At 37.4% G+C, this 22,500-nt stretch overlaps 4 long non-coding RNA genes across 53 annotated transcripts in view; 1 reads left to right on the forward strand and 3 right to left on the reverse strand.

The window, feature by feature from the left end:
- LOC126984319 (uncharacterized) overlaps positions 1 to 3,840 on the forward strand; it is a 4,393-nt gene extending 553 nt beyond the window's left edge. The window contains exons 2-4 of the long non-coding RNA XR_007736582.1: positions 1,673 to 1,807; positions 2,510 to 2,680; positions 3,189 to 3,840. This is a non-coding gene — a long non-coding RNA (uncharacterized LOC126984319). The remainder of the gene's footprint in view (positions 1 to 1,672; positions 1,808 to 2,509; positions 2,681 to 3,188) is intronic.
- Positions 3,841 to 7,621: 3,781 nt separating this feature from the next.
- On the reverse strand, positions 7,622 to 8,910 carry LOC126984320 (uncharacterized). The gene is made up of 2 exons (XR_007736583.1): positions 7,800 to 8,910; positions 7,622 to 7,700 (listed from the first exon to the last, which is right to left on the reverse strand). It is a non-coding gene; the product is annotated as an uncharacterized LOC126984320 (long non-coding RNA).
- Positions 8,911 to 16,963: 8,053 nt separating this feature from the next.
- Positions 16,964 to 22,500, reverse strand: part of LOC126984747 (uncharacterized) — a 25,292-nt gene continuing 19,755 nt past the window's right edge. For 47 of the 50 annotated variants that reach the window (XR_007737615.1, XR_007737605.1, XR_007737606.1 and 44 more), the window contains one exon: positions 16,988 to 17,438. This is a non-coding gene — a long non-coding RNA (uncharacterized LOC126984747). Of the gene's footprint in view, positions 17,439 to 22,500 lie in introns of all 50 variants that reach the window. The other 3 variants (XR_007737595.1, XR_007737588.1, XR_007737576.1) reach the window with 3 other exon arrangements.
- The window catches only part of LOC126984748 (uncharacterized), a 3,379-nt gene continuing 2,088 nt past the window's right edge, over positions 21,210 to 22,500 (reverse strand). The window contains exons 1-2 of the long non-coding RNA XR_007737616.1: positions 22,015 to 22,500; positions 21,210 to 21,730 (exon numbers count right to left, since the gene is read on the reverse strand). The exon at positions 22,015 to 22,500 is cut by the window's right edge and continues 2,088 nt beyond it. This is a non-coding gene — a long non-coding RNA (uncharacterized LOC126984748). The remainder of the gene's footprint in view (positions 21,731 to 22,014) is intronic.

Genomic DNA, 22,500 nt, shown 5'->3' on the forward strand with positions numbered 1-22,500 from the left:
TTGAGGGAGAAGAAAGGTGGAGGAGGAAGGGAGAGAAGGTGGGGAAGGAAGAGAGGGAGGGAGAAGAAAGGTGGAGGAGGAAGGGAGAGAAGGTGGGAAGGGAAGAGAGGGAGGGAGAGGAAAGGTGGAGGAGGAAGGGAGAGAAGGTGGGAAGGGAAGAGAGGGAGGGAGAAGAAAGGTGGAGGAGGAAGGGGAGAGAAGGGAAGGGAAGAGAGGAGGGAGAGGAATGGTGGAGGAGGAAGGGAGAGAAGGTGGGGAGGGAAGAGAGGGAGGGAGAAGAAAGGTAGAGGAGGAAGGGAGAGAAGGCGGGAAGGGAAGAGAGGGAGGGAGAAGAAAGGTGGAGGAGGAAGGGAGAGAAGGTGGGAAGGGAAGAGAGGGAGGGAGAAGAAAGGTGGAGGAGGAAGGGAGAGAAGGTGGGGAAGGAAGAGATGGAGGGAGAAGAAAGGTGGAGGAGGAAGGGAGAGAAGGTGGGGAAGGAAGAGATGGAGGGAGAAGAAAGGTGGAGGAGGAAGGGAGAGAAGGTGGGGAAGGAAGAGATGGAGGGAGAAGAAAGGTGGAGGAGGAAGGGAGAGAAGGTGGGGAAGGAAGAGATGGAGGGAGAAGAAAGGTGGAGGAGGAAAGGAGAGATTGAGGGAGAAGAAAGGTGGAGGAGGAAGGGAGAGAAGGTGGGGAAGGATGAGAGGGAGGGAGAAGAAAGGTGGAGGAGGAAGGGAGAGAAGGTGGGGAAGGGAGAGAGGGAGGGAGAAGAAAGGTGGAGGAGGAAGGGAGAGAAGGTGGGGAAGGGAGAGATGGAGGGAGAAGAAAGGTGGAGGAGGAAGGGAGAGATTGAGGGAGAAGAAAGGTGGAGGAGGAAGGGAGAGAAGGTGGGGAAGGAAGAGAGGGAGGGAGAAGAAAGGTGGAGGAGGAAGGGAGAGATTGAGGGAGAAGAAAGGTGGTGGAGGAAGGGAGAGAAGGTGGGGAAGGAAGAGATGGAGGGAGAAGAAAGGTGGAGGAGGAAGGGAGAGAAGGTGGGGAAGGAAGAGAGGGAGGGAGAAGAAAGGTGGAGGAGGAAGGGAGAGATTGAGGGAGAAGAAAGGTAGAGGAGGAAGGGAGAGAAGGTGGGGAAGGAAGAGAGGGAGAGAGAAGAAAGGTGGAGGAGGAAGGGAGAGAAGGTGGGAAGGGAAGAGAGGGAGAGAGAAGAAAGGTGGAGGAGGAAGGGAGAGAAGGTGGGGAGGGAAGAGAGGGAGGGAGAAGAAAGGTGGAGGAGGAAGGGAGAGAAGGTGGAGAGGGAGAGAGAAGAAAGGTGGAGGAGGAAGGGAGAGAAGGTGGGGAAGGAAGAGATGGAGGGAGAAGAAAGGTGGAGGAGGAAGGGAGAGAAGGTGGAGAGGGAAGAGAGGGAGGGAGAAGGAAGAATAAGCAGCTGAGGGTTGTGCTGCCCAGGTGGGAATCAAACACAGGTCCGCGGGATCGTAATTAGGGACGCTAGCCACAACACAGCGGAGAAACAAACTTTAGTCTAGTGTATTTTGCTTAGGGACCTCGGGTAAATACTTTGGTTAAGGGAACTCGGGTAGCATCTAATATGTTTCAGGGGACTCGGGTAGCATCTAATATGTTTCAGGGGACTCGGGTAGCATCTAATATGTTTCAGGGGACTCAGTAATATAATGTACCACGCATCTCTTTTTTTCAGGCAAGCAAACCACTACCACTTCTACTACTACTACTACTACTACTACTACCACTACCGCAACCACCACTACCACCACCGCCCCCTCGCCCATCACCACCAGGAACAGGAATGACATCCTTCACTTCCCTGGTATAGGTGAGAGAGAGAGAGAGAGAGAGAGAGAGAGAGAGAGAGAGAGAGAGAGAGAGAGAGAGAGAGAGAGAGAGAGAGAGAGAGAGAGAGAGAGACCAATGCCAATACTTTTTTTTTTTTAACAACAAAGGAGGCAGCTCAAGGGCACAAAAAATAATAATAATATACTAATACTAATATAACTAATACTAATATCAATACTAATACTACTAACACCAATACTAATACCAATACTAAAACAAATACTAATACCAATACTAATACCAATACTAATACAAATACTAATACAAATCCTAATACCAATACTAATATCATTATCAATAATAATACCAATATCAATAATTATACGAATACCAATACTAATACAAATACCAATACTAATACAAATACTGACACTAATACCAATACTAATACAAATACTAATACCAATATCAGTTCTAATACTAGTTCCAATACTAATACCAATACTAATACCAATACTAATACAAATACCAATACTAATACCAATACTAATACAAATACTAATACCAATATCAGTTATAATACTAGTTCCAATACTAATACTAATACCAATACTAATACCAATACTGATAGCAATACCAACACTAATACCAGTACCAATACCAATACTACTAATACAAATACTAATACCAGCACTAATACTAATATCAATACTACTGATAATATTATTTTTCTTCCGAACAGACATGAACGGGACAGGATATGGGGTGAGAGAGACTGGGAGAGGAGGAAGGAGGAGGAAAGAAGAAGAGGAGAGGAGAAAGACGCAGCAAGAGTTGAAGAAGGAGGAGGAGGAGGAGGAGGCGTGGAGGAGAAAACAGTTTGAGAGGAAGACTTACTCCTTCAGTAGCTCAGGTGAGAGAGAGAGAGAGAGAGAGAGAGAGAGAGAGAGAGAGAGAGAGAGAGAGAGAGAGAGAGAGAGAGAGAGAGAGAGAGAGAGAGAGAGAGAGAGAGAGAATAAATGAAAGAGTTAATGAAAGAAAGAAAAAAAGAAAGAGAAAGAAAAAAAAAGGAAGAGAGGAAAGTAGATAAAAAGCGAGAGAGAGAGAGAGAGAGAGAGAGAGAGAGAGAGAGAGAGAGAGAGAGAGAGAGAGAGAGAGAGAGAGAGAGAGAGAGAGAGAGAGAGAGAGAGAGAGAGAGAGAGAGAGAGAGAGATGAAAGAAGGAACGAAAGAAAGAAAAAATAAAGGAAGAGAGGAAAGAAGAGAGAGAGAGAGAGAGAGAGAGAGAGAGAGAGAGAGAGAGAGAGAGAGAGAGAGAGAGAGAGAGAGAGAGAGAGAGAGAGAGAGAGATAACACAAATATAATAAAAAATCAATTAGTTCCCACACTTCTTAATCTTTTTCTTTCTCTTTTTTTCTACAGGCAAGTCTTCGTCATCATCATCATCATCATCATCATCATCGTCATCATCATCAGTACATCATTATAGCTCTTTCTTCCCTCTATTACTGTTATTCCTCCTCCTCCTCCTCTCCCTTCCTCCTCTTCCTCCCCATCATCATCATCTTCTACCATCTTCCTCCTCCTCTTCCTCCTCTTCTTTGCATTTAGTGTCTTCTTTTGCTCTCCCTCTCTCTCTCTTCCTCCCTCCGGCCACAAGGAGAAACAGACTGTGTGGATGAGAGAGGTGAGAGAGGAAGAGAGAAGAGGAAGAAGAAGAACAAGAACAAGAAGAACAAGAACAAGAACAAGAATAATAAGAAAACAAAACGAAAAAGAAGAAGAAGAAGAAGAAGAGAAAGAAGAAGAAGAAGAAGAAGAAGAAGAAGAAGAAGAAGAAGAAGAAGAAGAAGAAGAAGAGGAAGGAAAGGAAAAGAAGAAGAAGAGAAGAGGAGAAGCAGTTAAAGACCTCGGGGAAAATGAAAGAGAAAATGGGAAATACCTGATGGAAGAAAACGGAAGAAAGCGTGAATTTAACAAAGAAAACGTAAAAAAATAAGACCAGGGAAGAAGATTGAAAGAAAAATAAGATAATTCGTGGAAGTAAGAAATCGAGAATAGAATAAGATAGAAAAATGGAATATAAATGTAACCAAGAAAGGAAGAATTAAAGAAAATGGGAGGAAACCAAGATAAGAAAAAGTGAAATGGGATGAAATGGGAAGAAAAGGAAAGGGAGAGAAAATGTTCAAAAAAAATCAGATAAAAAAGGGTGGAAGGGAAAGAAAATGGAAAGGAACATTAGATAAAACTTTGAAGAAAGGAAAACACAAAGAAAATACTAATACCGATACTAATGCTAATACTAACACCAATACTAATACCAATACTAATACCAATACCAATGTTAATACCAATACTAATGCTAATACTAATGCTAATACTAACACCAATACTAATACCAATACTAATACCAATACCAATGTTAATACCAATACTAATGCTAATACTAATGCTAATAATAACACCAATACTAATACCAATACTAATACCAATACCAATGTTAATACCAATACTAATACCAATACTAATGCTAATACTAACACCAATGCTAATACCAATACTAATACCAATACTAATACCAATACCAATGCTAATACCAATACTAATGCTAATACTAACACCAATACTAATACCAATACTAATACCAATACTAATGCTAATACTAACACTAATGCTGATACTAACACCAATACTAATACCAATACTAATACCAATACTAATGCTAATACTAACACCAATACTAATACCAATACTAATACCAATATTAATGCTAATACTAACACCAATACTAATACCAATACTAATACTAACACCAATACTAACACTAACACCAATACTAACACTAACACCAATACTAATACTAACACCAATACTAATACCAATACTAATACTAACACCAATACTAACACTAACACCAATACTAATACTAACACCAATACTAACACTAACACCAATACTAATACCAACACCAATACTAACATACGTAATGAAGATGCTGGTTAACTCTTGCAGAAAGGATTTAGACAACATAGGGATGAAGGAAGAAAGATGCTGGTTAACTCTTGCTTAAGGGATTTAGAGCGCACCATAGGGATGAAAGAATGAAGATGCTGGTTAACTCTTGCATAAATGATTCAGACAACATACGGATGAAGGAAGAAAGATGCTGGTTAACTCTTGCATAAGGGAATTAGAGAGCACAGGGATGAAAGACTGAAGATGCTGAGTAACTTTTCCATCAGGGATTTGGACATCAGAGGGAGGAACAAAAGTAGAAAGTCGTGTACAGCGGGGCCGCGAGATGGAGGGGGAGTCATACCGTTAGCAAGTTCAGAAGAGCAGTCAGCATGAAAATATCGGACACCACAGACTCAAGGGCTAATGTGCCGGAGATGAGCACCAAGCCAACGCGCAACTTTAGTGTATGCCTTGATTATATGTAGACAGGAGTGACTGTGGAATTTCTTTCATTTTTTTTCAGCATTAGTAACAGCCAGAAATGATGTATGAAAAGTGTTAAGCTTCGTAGATTTCCACTTATTTATTCATTTATTTATTCATTTGTTTTTGTTATTATTGTTTTGAGCGTGTTTGTGTTGTATGCGGCCTGAATACGTGAGGGACTCGTGATCACTAGCCAGTACACACACACACACACACACACACACACGGCACCCATTCACTGCTGCTATTGAAGGAGGCTGCCCGTCCGTCTCTAATCCAGCCGGGAATCGAACCCTGGAACCACTATTGTGAGGCGAACGAGCTAACCGCTGCACTAGGATCTGTGTGTGTGTGTGTGTGTGTGTGTGTGTGTGTGTGTGTGTGTGTGTGTGTGTGTGTGTGTGTGTGTCTTTCTGTCTGTCTGTGTCTGTCTGTCTGTCTGTGTGTGTGTGTGTGTGTGTGTGTGTGTGTGTGTGTGTGTGTGTGTGTGTGTGTGTGTGTGTGTCTGTCTGTCTGTCTGTCTGTCTGTCTGTCTGTGTGTGTGTGTGTGTGTGTGTGTGTGTGTGTGTGTGTGGCAATGGCCGGGGCAGAGCTTAGGGGAACTTTACAAGGGAAGTTTTCCCTAAAACTCTCCTCTAAACAATTAATCTTCTCTAAGGGTTGAGGAACACGGGACGAGTCGCCGCCGCCATTGTGTGTTCGGGGAAGACATAAATACACAAAAAGTGAAAAGATGATGAATAATGAATAAATTTATTAATACTAACCAATCTAAATATTAAAGATGAAAATTATGAAAGCTTTATTTTATTTATTATGACTTTTTATTTGTATTTGTTATTGCTTTGCGAGTTTGTGTAGCACGTGAAAAAGTTAAACTATTATAAATGACAACAAATGTAAATATAAAAAAACTAATTGTCGGAAATCCAATGAGAAAAATGGAAATAATTGTTAAAAGTCCAATGTATCTTGCATAGTGGATTTGGACAGCATGGGGATGAAAGAATGAAGATGCTGGTTAACTCTCATAAGGAATTTGGACATCAAAGAGTTGGAAGACATTAGATGCTGGCTATCTCTTACGTGAGGGATTTCGACAGCACAGGGATGAGAGAATGAAGTTGCTGGTTAACTCTTGCGTAAGGGATTTGAACAGCACAATGAAGAGAGAATGAAGATGATGGTTAACTCTTGCACCAGGGATTTGAACAGTACAGTGAAGAGAGAATGAAGATGATGGTTAACTCTTGCGTAAGGGATTTGAACAGCACAATGAAGAGAGAATGAAGATGATGGTTAACTCTTGCACCAGGGATTTGAACAGCACAGTGAAGAGAGAATGAAGATGATGGTTAACTCTTGCGTAAGGGATTTGAACAGTACAGTGAAGAGAGAATGAAGATGATGGTTAACTCTTGCGTAAGGGATTTGAACAGCACAATGAAGAGAGAATGAAGATGATGGTTAACTCTTGCGTAAGGGATTTGAACAGCACAATGAAGAGAGAATGAAGATGATGGTTAACTCTTGCACCAGGGATTTGAACAGTACAGTGAAGAGAGAATGAAGATGATGGTTAACTCTTGCACCAGGGATTTGAACAGTACAATGAAGAGAGAATGAAGATGATGGTTAACTCTTGCGTAAGGGATTTGAACAGCACAATGAAGAGAGAATGAAGATGATGGTTAACTCTTGCGTAAGGGATTTGAACAGCACAATGAAGAGAGAATGAAGATGATGGTTAACTCTTGCGTAAGGGATTTGAACAGTACAGTGAAGAGAGAATGAAGATGATGGTCAACTCTTGCGTAAGGGATTTGAACAACACAATGAAGAAAGAATGAAGATGATGGTTAACTCTTGCGTAAGGGATTTGAACAGCACAATGAAGAGAGAATGAAGATGATGGTTAACTCTTGCACCAGGGATTTGGATACCACAAACATATCTAAAACAAACTCGATATAATAAAATACGAAATTATAACTCAAAATATTTAAGACTATTCATAATGGTGGAAATCACTGCTAGAAATGAAAATATGAAATAATAATTAATGAAAAAAAAAATAATAATAATACTCTGGGCAACTCATGTAAAGTCAATATATTTTTCTTCGCATTATTTTTCTTGTTAGATTGAGCATAAGAAAGGACTTTAATGGGGGAGACGATGAGGGGGGCAGGAGGTTAGACTCGTCGTTAACTCCTTGACTGTTGATTTCCTACCAGAAGACATCACCAAGCTACAGGAGTGGAGCAATAAGTGGCTGATACAATTTGATGAAAAAAAAGTGAAGTCCTGCACCTTGGGAGGGGATATCCAGCACACCAATACCACATGGGTAACACTCCACTATCCACCACAGAGGCAGAGAAAGACCTGGGAGTGTATGTTACCAGGCTACCAGTGAAGGGATATCCAGCACACCAATACCACATGGGAAACACTCCACTATCCACCACAGAGGCAGAGAAAGACCTGGGAGTGTATGTTACCAGGCTACCAGTGAAGGGATATCCAGCACACCAATACCACATGAGAAACACTCCACTATCCACCACAGAGGCAGAGAAAGACCTGGGAGTGTATGTTACCAGGCTACCAGTGAAGGGATATCCAGCACACCAATACCACATGGGAAACACTCCACTATCCACCACAGAGGCAGAGAAAGACCTGGGAGTGTATGTTACCAGGCTACCAGTGAAGGGATATCCAGCACACCAATACCACATGGGAAACACTCCACTATCCACCACAGAGGCAGAGAAAGACCTGGGAGTGTATGTTACCAGGCTACCAGTGAAGGCCAAATCCGTATCAATCGCATCGGACGGGTTAAGTATCATCTTTTCGTTATAGTACAGAGAGCTTTAGGCCACTCTGTTTTAAGGAGAATGGGAAGTACCAGAAATAACTTGCGTTCGAAAAGTGATATTGAGATTTTCATTTGTTTTTTTTCTCTATTTTGCTATTCTTTGATCATTTATTCACCAACGCCACCTCGGCAACACAGAGGCTGGAGGTTTGAGCGTTGCCGAGCCTCCTCTGATGTTAACGGTGCAGTTTGCGAAAGAAAATGAAGGAAAAGAAGAAAAAACTATTAGAGAGGGAAAGGAGAAAAGCTGTAATATGCGAAAGTGAATAAAGGAAAAGAAAAATAGGAAAGAAAAGAAAAAATGAATATCAAAATAAACAAAAAAAGACAATTGATTAAGAGGAAGAAAAGAAGAGAACTGCAATCTGCTAAACGGAATGACGAAAAAGAAGAAAACGAATAGAGAGGGAAAGAAGAAAAGCTGTAATATGGGAAAATAAAGAAAGGAAAAGAAAATAAGTTGAGAAAGAAGAAAAAATGTGTATCAATATAGAGAAAGAAAAAGAAAATTAGGAGGAAAAGAAGAAGAAAAGCTGTAATATGGGAAAATAAAGAAAGGAAAAGAAAAGAAGTTGAGAAAGAAGAAAAAATGTGTATCAGTATAGAGAAAGAAAAGAAAATTAGGAGGAAAAGAAGAAAAGCTGTAATATGGAAAAATAAAGAAAGGAAAAGAAAATAAGTTGAGAAAGAAGAAAAAATGTGTATCAATATAGAGAAAGAAAAGAAAATTAGGAGGAAAAGAAGAAGAGAACTGTGCAGTCTGCGAGGGGAAGTGAAAGAGAAGAAGAAAAATTAATAGAAAGGAAAAGAAGAAAACTGTGCAATTTGGGGAAACGGAAGAACGAAAAAGAAGAAAACTTTAATTTGGGAAACGAAGACGAAAAAAGAAGAAACTGTGCAATTTGGGAAACGGAAGACGAAAAGAAAAACAATTTGGGAAACGGAAGACGAAAAAGAAGAAAACTGTGCAATTTGGGAAACGGAAGACGAAAAAGAAGAAAACTGTGCAATTTGGGAAACGGAAGACGAAAAAGAAGAAAACTGTGCAATTTGGGAAACGGAAGACGAAAAAGAAGAAAACTGTGCAATTTGGGAAACGGAAGACGAAAAAGAAGAAAACTGCAATTTGCGAAACGGAAGACGAAAAAGAAGAAAACTGTGCAATTTGGGAAACGGAAGACGAAAAAGAAGAAAACTGTGCAATTTGCGAAACGGAAGACGAAAAAGAAGAAAACTGCAATTTGCGAAACGGAAGACGAAAAAGAAGAAAACTGTGCAATTTGGGAAACGGAATGACGAAAAAGAAGAAAACTGTGCAATTTGGGAAACGGAAGACGAAAAAGAAGAAAACTGTGCAATTTGGGAAACGGAAGACGAAAAAGAAGAAAACTGTGCAATTTGGGAAACGGAAGACGAAAAAGAAGAAAACTGTGCAATTTGGGAAACGGAAGACGAAAAAGAAGAAAACTGTGCAATTTGGGAAACGGAAGACGAAAAAGAAGAAAACTGCAATTTGCGAAACGGAAGACGAAAAAGAAGAAAACTGTGCAATTTGGGAAACGGAAGACGAAAAAGAAGAAAACTGTGCAATTTGGGAAACGGAAGACGAAAAAGAAGAAAACTGCAATTTGGGAAACGGAAGACGAAAAAGAAGAAAACTGTGCAATTTGGGAAACGGAAGACGAAAAAGAAGAAAACTGTGCAATTTGGGAAACGGAAGACGAAAAAGAAGAAAACTGTGCAGGGGAAACGGAAGACGAAAAAAGAAGAAACAGCAATTTGGGACGGAAGACGAAAAGAAGAAAACTGCAATTTGGGAAACGGAAGACGAAAAAGAAGAAAACTGTGCAATTTGGGGAAACGGAAGACGAAAAGAAGAAAACTGCAATTTGGGAAACGGAAGACGAAAAGAAGAAAACTGTGCAATTTGGGAAACGAAGACGAAAAGAAGAAAACTGTGCAATTTGGGAAACGGAAGACGAAAAAGAAGAAAACTGTGCAATTTGGGAAACGGAAGACGAAAAAGAAGAATTTGGGAAACGGAAGACGAAAAAGAAGAAAACTGTGCAATTTGGGAAACGGAATGACGAAAAAGAAGAAAACTGTGCAATTTGGGAAACGGAATGACGAAAAAGAAGGAAACTGTGCAATTTGGGAAACGGAATGACGAAAAAGAAGGAAACTGTGCAATTTGGGAAACGGAAGACGAAAAAGAAGAAAACGAATACTTAGGAAGAGAAGAAAAACTAACATGTGAAAGTGAATCAGGGAAAAGAAAAATGATTGAGAAAGAGAGGAAAAACTGTACCTACCAAAATAAATAAAGGGAAAAAGAAATTTGGTTAAGAAGAATTTTTTTTTTTATCTATTTTGTTGTTATTGTTTCATCTCTTATTTATCGTTGTTATTTCACTCATATCACTAAGCCCACCTCGGGAACAAGAGACTGAAGGTTTGAGCATTGCCGAGCACACACTAATGTCTACCACCAGTGACATCTGAAGTAATGGACGGCGGATTCTTGATTTTGCGGCGCCCTTGTCATTAAGCCGCGATTTTTGGAAAATCAACCGCTTTGGTGCGAATCACCATAACTCCCTTATTTCTGGGGGTACAGTAAGGTTTTTGGTATCAATCGACGGCAAAATAAAAGGGCTATATTTTGTAATAAGCGACCGGGCTCAAAAACCGACTCCAAAGGGTAAAGAATCGAATAAATTCGCTAAAAACGACTCTGAAAAAATATTTTTTGAGTTCCCAACCTTGAAACCCACTCATTTTTTGAGAATTTCAAAAAACTTATTTAACAAATAATTTAGCCCTATCAATGTGTTTTCCAATATGGTGCATAACATTTCCCTACTCCCAGAAATTTCGTCGCTAGAGCTCGAAACGTGAACCCTTTTGAGAGCAATTTTGACGAACTCCAGTCACTTTGCCGTTATTGTCTAGTGTGGAATTGTTATTGCCTGTAGAAGACTGTAATTTGGCTTTTAGCCCCTCTTGGCAATGTCGTTTGACCAACTCGAAAGATTTTTTGATAGCTCGATTCCAAGTTTGCCGTCGAGCCGTCACAAAATTGCCTGTTTTTCGACCCTTTTTCCGCGATTTGGACACGTCCTAGTTTTTTGCTTATAACTTTTTTATTTATTTAGTTCTTTCCACTTTTTTTCTGATTATTAATCTGTATTAATAGAGCTTTCATTTGCCACCAAGCACGCCTTCCTAGCTTCAGTAGTTTTTGCTCGAGCTTGACCAGAAGTCGCGATGAAAATTCGCCGAATCTGACCCATATCACGCGCCGCGACGAAAAACCTTCCTGACGCCACAAAAATTAATATATCTAACATAAAAATACATATATGAACACTTCAATATGTTGACTATCTTGTATTAAAATCATTTTAAGATATCTATATAAAAAGTTACTATTTTTATATAATCATTTGGGTAGGCGGTGGCTGAACAGATAGCAAGACGGCCCCGCGTTCAGGAGGACGCGAGTTCAATCCCCGACCGGTGCCACCAAGCTGGGATTTTTCAGCCGCCGCCGAGTGGCTTAAAACTACCGACATGCAGTCCAGAAGACCACCTATCAACCCGGACTCTAGATTCTAGGATCAAAGATGAGCTCCGGGAGGGCAGCATGAGCCAATGCAAGATGGCGCCACTATAAACACTCCCTGCGCCAGAACGGCTGGGCCGACCATCAGGACCCACCGAAGAAGCCTTGACCGACCATCAGGACCCACTGGAAGAAGCCTTGGCCGACCATCAGGATCCACCAGGAAGAAGCCTACTATATATATATATATATATATATATATATATATATATATATATATATATATATATATATATATATATATATATATATATATATATATATATATATATATATATATATATATATATATATATATATATATATATATATATATATATATATATATATATATATATATATATATATATATATATATATATATATTTCATTTTGCCGTCGATTGATACCAAAAACATTTCTGTAGCCAAAGAAATAAGGGAGTTATGGCGATTCGCACCATAGCGGTTGATTTTCCAAAATTTGCGGCTTAATGACAGGGCTGGGGCAAGTGTCCGGTCCATAGTGTAGGGTTCACTGCTACCACTGATCTCAAAATACAAACTGCATGCCTCCCCCTCTCACGGCTCCACTGCACACGACTTTCTGCTCCCGTTCATCCCTGTGCTGTCCTAATCCCTTATGCAAGAGTTAAGGCTCCACTTCACAGGACTTTGTGCTCTCATTCATCCCTGTGCTGTCCTAACCCCTTATGCAAGAGTTAACCAGCATATTCATTCTTAGATCAGTGATGTTTAGTGATGTTTACCATTTAGGACAGTGGTTCTTGACGTTTCTACATCCTTCCCTCACGCCCCCCTTGCATCTTTATGAGTTATTGGCTGAACGAAAAATCAAGCGTATCCAATACTACAGAGAAGGCCCAGAGAACGGGGCTAGCCAGCAAGGAATGTATAGGACGAACAAGGGAATAGAAGAAAAATAATAGACGAGAAGAAAAACGCTGCAATCTCCGGAAGGAAATGAAGGAAAAGAAAAAAAATGATAGAGAAGAAGAGAAACTGTAATATGTGAAAGTGATTTAGGGTGAAAAAGGATTTAGAAAGAGAAGAAAAACTGTGTATCTATGAAAACTAATGAACAAGTGAAAAAGATGATTAAGCGGAAAAGAAGAAAAGTGTGTAATAAGCGAGAGGGAACAAAAGGAAAAGAAGAAAGAATAGAAGAAAAGAAGAAAAGTGTGTAATAAGCGAGAGGGAATAAAAGGAAAAGAAGAAAGAGAATAGAAGAAAAGAAGAAAAGTGTGTAATAAGCGAGAGGGAATAAAAGGAAAAGAAGAAAGAATAGAAGAAAAGAAGAAAACTGTGTAATAAGCGAGAGGGAATAGAAGGAAAAGAAGAAAGAGAATAGAAGAAAAGAAGAAAACTGTGTAGTATGCGAAAGGGAAGTAAGGAAACGAAACTATGTAATAATGTCCAAAGATGAAGGAAAGCAAAGAAGAAAAATAATGGAGAGATGAAAAACGTGTAATCTGAGAAAATGAATGAGGAAAAAGGAGAACAAGGAAAAAAAAAAGTGAAAATAAACGCAATAGAGAAAGAAAGAAAAGAAGAAAGAATAGAAGAAAAGAAGAAAACTGTGTAATAAGGAAGAGGAATAAAAGGAAAAGAAGAAAGAATAGAAAGTGAAAACGCAATAGAGAAAGAAAGAAAAGAAGAAAAATAATTGAGAGATGAAAAACGTGCAAGATGTGAAAATGAATAAGGGAAAAGGAGAACAAGGAAAAAATGATAAAAAAGTGAAAATAAACGCGATAGAGAAAGAAAGAAAAGAAGAAAAATAATGGAGAGTGATGAAAAATGTGTAATCTGAGAAAATGAATAAGGGAAAAGATGAACAAGGAAAGAAATATTAAAAAAATGAAAATAAACGCGATAAAGAAAGAAAAGAAGAAAAATAATTGAGAATGATCAAAAACGTGTAAGATGTCAAAATAAAATAAAGGAAAAGGAGAACAGGGAAAAAAATATTAAAAAAATGAAAATAAACGCGATAGAGAAAGAAAGAAAAGAAGAAAAATAATGGAGAGAGATGAAAAACGTGTAACCTGAGAAAATGAATGAGGAAAAAGGAGAACAAGGAAAAAAATGATAAAAAAAATGAAAATAAACGCGATAGAGAAAGAAAGAAAAGAAAAATAATTAAGAGAGATGAAAAACGTGCAAGATGTGGAAATAAAATAAAGGAAAAGGAGAACAGAAAAATATAAAAAATAAAAATAAACGCGATAGAGAAAGAAAGAAAAGAAGAAAAAATAATGGAGAGAGATGAAAAAACGCAAAAAAAGATTAAAAAAAAAATGAAATGAATCTAATAACAAGGAAAATACATTACATTATTTTTTGAGTTACAGAAACATTAAAAAATTATAGAACCTAACGAAAAAATAAATAAATTCCTTGTGTCAAAAGCTAAAAACAAAACGAGACAAAAAGAAAACAAGAAAACAACGTGTCCTTCCTATGTAACAGAAGAAAATAAATGAAAAAAATAGAAAAAAGAAAAACGAAAAATGGAAAAAAGAACACAATTATTGGGTGAAGAGAAAAAGAAAAAAAGACAAAGAACGAAACCAACAAAAAAACAAACAGAATTCATCCTTTTTTGAGTAACGGAAAAAAAAAGAAAAAAAGAAAGCGAAAAAATAAGGAAAAAAACAATTACTGAGTGACGCAAAAAAAAAAGGAAAAAAAGGAAAAAAAGAGACCTACCAAAAAACAATCCATCCTTTTTGAGTAACAGAAAAAAAAGAAAAAAGAAAACGATAGAAACCGGAAAATCGAAATAAAGGAACATAATTATTGGGTGAAATAAAAAAAGAAAAGACAATAAAACGAGACTTACAAACTTTTTTAAGTCCTTTTCCTCCATCCTTTTTTTAAGTAACAGAAAAAAACGGAAAATCGAAGAAAAAGAACAATTATTGGGTGACGGAAAATCGAAGAAAAAGAACAATTATTGGGTGACGGAAAATCGAAGAAAAAGAACAATTATTGGGTGACGGAAAATCGAAGAAAAAGAACAATTATTGGGTGACGGAAAATCGAAGAAAATGAACAATTATTGGGTGACGGAAAATCGAAGAAAAAGAACAATTATTGGGTGACGGAAAATCGAAGAAAAAGAACAATTATTGGGTGACGGAAAATCGAAGAAAATGAACAATTATTGGGTGACGGAAAATCGAAGAAAATGAAAAATTATTGGGTGACGGAAAATCGAAAAAAAAGAACAATTATTGGGTGACGGAAAATCGAAGAAAATGAAAAATTATTGGGTGACGGAAAATCGAAGAAAAAGAACAATTATTGGGTGACGGAAAATCGAAGAAGAAAAGAACAATTATTGAAAACGAAAAATCGAAGAAAAATAACAATTATTGGGTGACAAAAAATAAGAAAAAGACAATAAAATGAGACTTACAAACTACAGAATCCATCCTTTTTTAAGTAACAGAAAAAAAAGAAAAAAAAGAAATAAAACGGAAAATCGAAGAAAAAGAACAATTATTGGCTGATGCAAAAAAAAAAAGGAAAGAAAAAAGAAAAGTAAATAAAACGAGACCTACAAAAAAAAAACAGAATTCATCCATTTTTGAATAACAGAAAAAAAAGAAAAAAAGGAAACAAAAGTAAATGAAAAATCGAAAAAAAAACATAATTATTAGGTGACGCAAAAAAAAAGGAAAGAAAAAAGAAAAAGAAATAAAACGAGACCTACAAAAAAAAAAACAGAATTCATCCATTTTCGAGCAACGGAAAAAAAAAAAGTAAATGAAAAATCGAAAAAAAAAATATTAGGTGACGCAAAAAAAAAGGAAAGAAAAAAGAAAAGTAAATAAAACGACACCTACAAAAAAATCTGAATCCATCCTTTTTTGAATAACAGAAAAAAATAAAGAAAACAAAAGAAAACGAAAAATAGGAAAAAGAAGAACATAATTATTGGCTGACGCAAAAAAAGGAAAGAAAAAAAGTAAATAAAACGAGACCTACAAAAAAAACAGAATCCATCCTTTTTTGAATAACAGAAAAAAAAATAAAAAAAATAAAGCGAAAAATAGGAAAAAAAGGAAAGAAAAAAGACAATAAAACAGGACCAACAAACTACAGAATCAATCCTTTTTTGAGTAACAGGAAAAAGAAAAGAAAAAGAAAAAAAAAGAAAACAGAAAATATAAAAAAAAAAACAATTATTGGCTGACGCAAAAAAAAAAAAGCATAATACGGCAATAACAAATACTTCCATCATTCTTGAGTAACAAAAAAAAAGCACAACAGAAAACAAAAATAAAACTACAGGATACAAACGACGAAATGACAACAACAAAAAAAATCCTTAAACACAAAAATTCTCGCTTCCCAAAAAAAGAGAAAGATAAAAAACAAAAATAAATAAATAAAGGGAAAATAATGAAAAAAATGAAAAAAAAGACCAAAAAAAAAGAAATGGAATAAGATGAAACAAAAAAAATAGAAAAAGAAAAGTAAGAAAAAATAGAAACTAGGAAAAGAAAAGAGAAAAAGAAATAGGAAAAATAAAAGAAAAAAGAAAAAAACAATAGAAAAAGATAAAAAAAGAAGAAATAAAACAAAAGAAAAGCAAGAAAAGTAAAAACAAGGAAAAGAAAACAGAAAAAGAGATGGAAAAAAAATAAAAAAAATAAAGAAAAAAATAAATAAAATAAATAATAAATAAATAAATACATAGAAAAAGAGAAGTGAGAAAAAATTGAAACAAGGAAAAGAAAACAGAAAAAGATAAAGAAAAAAAGAAAAAAGAAAGATAATAAAAACAAAAAAGCGAGAAAACAACACAAATCGAATAAAGACGAAACAAAAAAAAAGCATAAAAACCAACAAACAAACAAACACTCCCGCCACCAAAATATAATCCTTCCCATATACAGACAGGTTGTTATTGTTGTTGTTGTTGCTGCTGCTGTTGTTGCTGTTGCTTCTGATGATGATGATGATGATGATGTTTTCCGTTCCTTGCATTGTTTTTCTTCGTAATATTATCCGGTGTTCTTTTTTTTTTAGGTATTTTTCATGCGAGTTACCGAAAAAAAACGTGTATATTGTATTTATTTTCGGCCCGTACCCTCAGACGCTCTCGGCTCCCACAACAACTTTTTCCCAAGGCCACAAAGAAGATTAGTCAAGGTCTCATGAGTGTTTTTCACGTTCATGGTGCAGAAGTCAAACTATCACCAGGCTCACAACACTACCCATGGACATACTAACACAACCTCCACCAAAGCCTTGTCAAACTTTCACCAGGCTCACAACACTACCCATGGACATACTAACACAACCTCCACCAAAGCCTTGTCAAACTATCACCAGGCTCATAACACTACCCATGGACATACTAACACAACCTCCACCAAAGCCTTGTCAAACTTTCACCAGGCTCATAACACTACCCATGGACATACTAACACAACCTCCACCAAAGCCTTGTCAAACTATCACTAGGCTCACAACACTACCCATGGACATACTAACACAACCTCCACCAAAGCCTTGTCAAACTATCACTAGGCTCACAACACTACCCATGGACATACTAACACAACCTCCACCAAAGCCTTGTCAAACTATCACTAGGCTCACAACACTACCCATGGACATACTAACACAACCTCCACCAAAGCCTTGTCAAACTATCACTAGGCTCACAACACTACCCATGGACATACTAACACAACCTCCACCAAAGCCTTGTCAAACTATCACTAGGCTCATAACACTACCCATGGACATACTAACACAACCTCCACCAAAGCCTTATCAAACTATCACTAGGCTCACAACACTACCCACGGAAGGAGAAAATAAGGAAGGAAGAAAGAATGAAGAAGGAATTTATGATAGGAAAGGGAATAGTATATGAAGTAAGAAAAGGAATTAAAGAATCAAAGAACATCAGCGTCAATTTGAAATTCCCGCGGTACTTCTGATAACAACATGGCGCCTGCGAAGATTGCCAAACTCTCCTATTCTATGGCTCTGGTGATCTCCTTGCCTTCCTAACTGACTCTTGGTCATCCTTTCCTAGCCATTTCGGTGAAACTTTCTCAGCTGCGCTAGACATATCGAAAGCTTTCGGTAGGGTCTGGCACAAGTCTTTGCTTTCTAAACTGCCCTCCTACGGATTCTATCCCTCTCACTGTTCCTTTATTTCCAGCTTCCTTTCCGGCCGTTCTATCTCTGCTGTACTAGACGGTCACTGTTCTTCCCCTAAACCTCAACAGTGGTGTCCCGCAGGGCTCTGTCCCATCACCCACTCTCTTCCTTTTATTCATCAATGATCTTCTTTCCAAAACGAACTGTCCTATCCACTCATACGCCGATGACTCTACTTTGCATTATTCAACTTCTTTCAGCAGTAGACCCTCTCACCAGGAATTACATGACTCCAGGCTGGAGGCTGCAGAACGCTTAACCTCAGACCTTGCTATCATTTCCGATTGGGGTAAAAGGAACCTTGTGTCCTTCAATGCCTCAAAAACTCAATATCTCCACCTATCAACTCGACACAATCTTCCAAACACCTATCCCCTATTCTTCGACAACACTCAGCTGTCACCTTCTACGCTAAACATCCTCGGTCGGTCCTTAACTAAAAATCTTAACTGGAAACTTTACATCTCCTCTCTCATTAAATCAGGTTTGCCGTTCTGTATCGTCTCCGCCGGCTCTTTTCCCCCTCCCAGATGCTATTCATATACTTGTCCCGGTTGTCCGTCCTCTTAGGGAGTAAGCATCTCACGTGTGGGGGGGCTCCACTCACACAGCTCTTTTGGACATTGTAGAGTCTATATACTATAAGGCTCTTCACCTCATCAACTCTCCTCTTACTGACAGCCTTCTACCTCTTAAATTCCGCCGCCATGTTGCCTCTCTTTCTATCTTCTATCGATATTTTCACGCTGACTGCTCTTCTGAACTTGCTATCTGCATGCCTCTCCCACTCCCGCGGCCCCGCTGCACACGTCCTTCTACTCATGCTCATCCCTATACTGTCCAAATCTCTTATGCAAGAGTTAACCAGCATCTTCACTCTTTCATCCCTCACGCTGGTAAACTCTGGAACAATCTTCCTACATCCGTATTTCCTCCTGCCTACGACTTGAACTCTTTCAAGAGGAGGGTGTCAGGACACCTCTCCTCCCGGAATTAACCCCTCTTTTGGCCACTCCTCTTAACTTTTTAAAGGAGCAGGAATTTGCGGGCTTTATTTTCATTATTGTTTTCTTTTTCATCCCTTGAGCTGTTTCCTTCACTGTGAAATAAAGATGTGAGAGAGTGCGAGGAAAATGGCTATACAGGCTGAGTTTGCATACCTCATAAGCCAGTATTCTTAATTAAACGTCTCAGCGCCTCAGTCCGCCTGTCTGAAGAGTCTCTCGGGGAAGTTAATTGCTGGGGTTTTCAAGGACTGTTTCGTGACCCCAGTGATAGTTCGCCTGTTTGAAGAGCCTCTCGGGGAAGTTGCCGGGGACTGTTTTGTGACCCCAATGATAGTTCGCCTGTTTCAAAATCCTCTCGGGGAAGTTGCTGGGTTTTTCAAGGACTGTTTCGTGACCCTCTCGGGAAAGTTAATTGCTGGGGTTTTGAAGGACTATTTTGTGACCCTGGTGATAGTTTTACACGACTTCCGCACCATGAACGGAAAACACCCACGGACACCCGGCTAACCTCCTCTGTGGCCTCGGGAAATAGTCGCGGTGGGAGCCGGAGACGTTTAAGAATAAGGGCCATAGTTGGCGATCGTTCCGTGGGCGTAGTCTTGTTGTAGTGGCTCTCTGTGTGTGTGTCTGTAACGTGTCCATAATGTGTACCAATCATGTATAACGACGTATCGAGGCCTTACTTAACCTTTGTACGAAAACCGAGGGAAAAAAAGACTTGATTATATGGAGAAAAATTAAAGTGTAGTGAGTTGCTAGCTACGCCGGGTGTTGTAATCGTGGTATTAGTGTTTGTTAAGCGTTCTGTGGCTGGTTTGGCTCTTTAGCTACACTTTTGGGATAGAGTTGTTAGTTGAGAAGTGTTGGATGTTGAGAGTTGAGTCGACATATTACAAACTCAATCGTAAAAAAGTGATAAAAAAATCAGCAAAATCAATTAACTACGGCGTGAAAATGGGAAAAAAAACACGCCTTGAAAACCACAAACTTGAAAACCACGCCTTGAAATTTGAATATGGGTTAAAAAAAACGCCTTGAAAACCACGAACCTTGAATATGAGTAAAAAAAAACGCCTTGAAAATGGATAAAAAAAAAAAACGCCTTGAAAATGGGTCAAAAAAAATCACAAAACCAGCCCACCACGCCTTGAAAAACGGCTCAGTAAAGACAAATCAGCCACAGTGTTGTTGACAAATATTTAGACCACGTTTAAAAATATCAGGCGCTAGTGTAGTTAGGTGTAGTCGTCGGTGTAGTTACCTGTATGAAGGCAGTTAGTACGGAAGGAGTTTAAGATTATTGATAACGATGGACTGAATGAATGTATGTATGTATGTGTATAGGTTATGCATTATGTATGTATGTGTTTTGATTTTACTTATACACAAGAAGCAGAAATAAACGATAATAGAGAGGACGACGCTACAGCCAAGGGAGTTTTAGGTTAATGGAAACGGTAAAATATGTCTGTATGTATGTATGAATGTATGTATGTATGTATGTATGTATGAGTATGTATCCTTTTTATTATTTATGTAAGAGAAACAATTACAAAATAGCGGAAAGGAACTGAGAACAGAAACTAAATGAAGGAAAGAAACTAAAGGAGAGAAAGAAATAAGAAAGAAATTAGAGAAAAGAAAGCAGAAAGACACTAAAGGAAGGAAAGACGAAAAAATAAAGGAGAGAAAGAAGAAAGAAAAAATAAGGGAAAGAAAGAAGTAGGAAAAAAGAAACTTAAGGAACGAAAGAAGAAAAAAAGGAACAGAAGAAAAGAAAAAGAAGAAAGAAAAAATGAAGGAAAGAAAGAAGAAAAAGAAACTAAAGAAAATAAAAGAAAAAAGGAACCAAAGTAAAGAAAAAAACTAAAAGCCGAAACGTTGAAGAAATAAAAAAAAAAGTTGAATTATTGAAGATTTTAGCGGAATATGAAAGTTGGGAGGCAAAGTTTGATATTCGTTAAAAGAAATAAAAAAGTCTAGATAGAAAGTTACGTAGAAAAACTTTAATGATTTTGTGAAGAGAAAAAGAGAAACCAAAGTGTATGCTGTTGTTGTTGTTTTAAAGTTGTAGATTAGGAAGGAAAAGTAACGTTCATAGAAAGAAGGACAAAGAACTCAGAAGAACTCTTAAGGACAGCAAGATGGACATTGTGAGTTACTGGAGGGAAAAAATGAAAAAAAAGAAGTTGGTGTTAAAAGTTTTGAATACGAGAAAAAAAAGTGCGTAAATATAGAGTTATCATTATGAGACCTTAAAATTAATGAAGAAAGAAAAGAATCAGATTTGTTTTTATTTGTTAAGAGAAACGAAAGTATTGCTGTTGTTTTGAAGTTGTGGTTGAGAAGCGAAGAGTTACGTTAATTGAAAGAAAAAAACCTTAGAACAACTTTTAAAGACAGCAAGATGGACATTGTGAGTTACTGGAAGGAAAAATAATGAGTAAAAAGAATTGAAGTTAAAAGTTGGGAATACGAGATAAAAAATTGCGTAAATATAAAGTTATCATTATGAGACCTTAAAATTAATGAAGAAAGAATAGAAGAAAGAAAAGAATCAGATTTGTTTTTTTTTATTTGTGAAGAGAAACGAAAGTGTATATAATGTTACTGTTGTTTTGAAGTTGTGGTTGAGAAGCGGAGAGTTACGTTAATTGAAAGAAAAAAACCTTAGAACAACTTTTAAAGACAGCAAGATGGACATTGTGAGTTACTGGAAGGAAAAATAATGAGTAAAAAGAATTGAAGTTAAAAGTTGGGAATACGAGGAAAAAAATTGCGTAGATACAAAGTTATCATTATGAGACCTTAAAATTAATGGAGAAAGAATAGAAGAAAGAAAAGAATCAGATTTGTTTTTATTTGTGAAGAGAAACGAAAGTGTATATAATGTTACTGTTGTTTTGAGGTTGTGGTTGAGAAGCGGAGAGTTACGTAAATTGAAAGAAAAAAACCTTAGAACAACTTTTAAAGACAGCAAGATGGACATTGTGAGTTACTGGAAGGAAAAATAATGAGTAAAAAGAGTTGAAGTTAAAAGTTGGGAATAAGAGAAAAAAAGCGCGTAGATACAAAGTCATCATTATAAGACCTTAAAATTAATGGAGAAAGAATAGAAGAAAGAAAAGAATCAGATTTGTTTTTATTTGTTAAGAGAAACGAAAGTGTATATAATGTTACTGTTGTTTTGAGGTTGTGGTTGAGAAGCGGAGAGTTACGTTAATTGAAAGAAAAAAACCTTAGAACAACTTTTAAAGACAGCAAGATGGACATTGTGAGTTACTGGAAGGAAAAATAATGAGTAAAAAGAATTGAAGTTAAAAGTTGGGAATACGAGAAAAAAAAAGTGCGTAAATATAAAGTTATCATTATGAGACCTTAAAATTAATGGAGAAAGTATAGAAGAAAGAAAAGAATCAGATTTGTTTTTATTTGTTAAGAGAAACGAAAGTATTGCTGTTGTTTTGAAGTTGTAGATGAGAAGCGGAGAGTTACGTTAATTGAAAGAAAAAAAAACTTAGAACAACTTTTAAAGACAGCAAGATGGACATTGTGAGTTACTGGAAGGAAATATAAT

This window comes from Eriocheir sinensis, chromosome 57 (genome assembly GCF_024679095.1).
Source record: "Eriocheir sinensis breed Jianghai 21 chromosome 57, ASM2467909v1, whole genome shotgun sequence".
NCBI lineage: Eukaryota > Metazoa > Arthropoda > Malacostraca > Decapoda > Varunidae > Eriocheir > Eriocheir sinensis.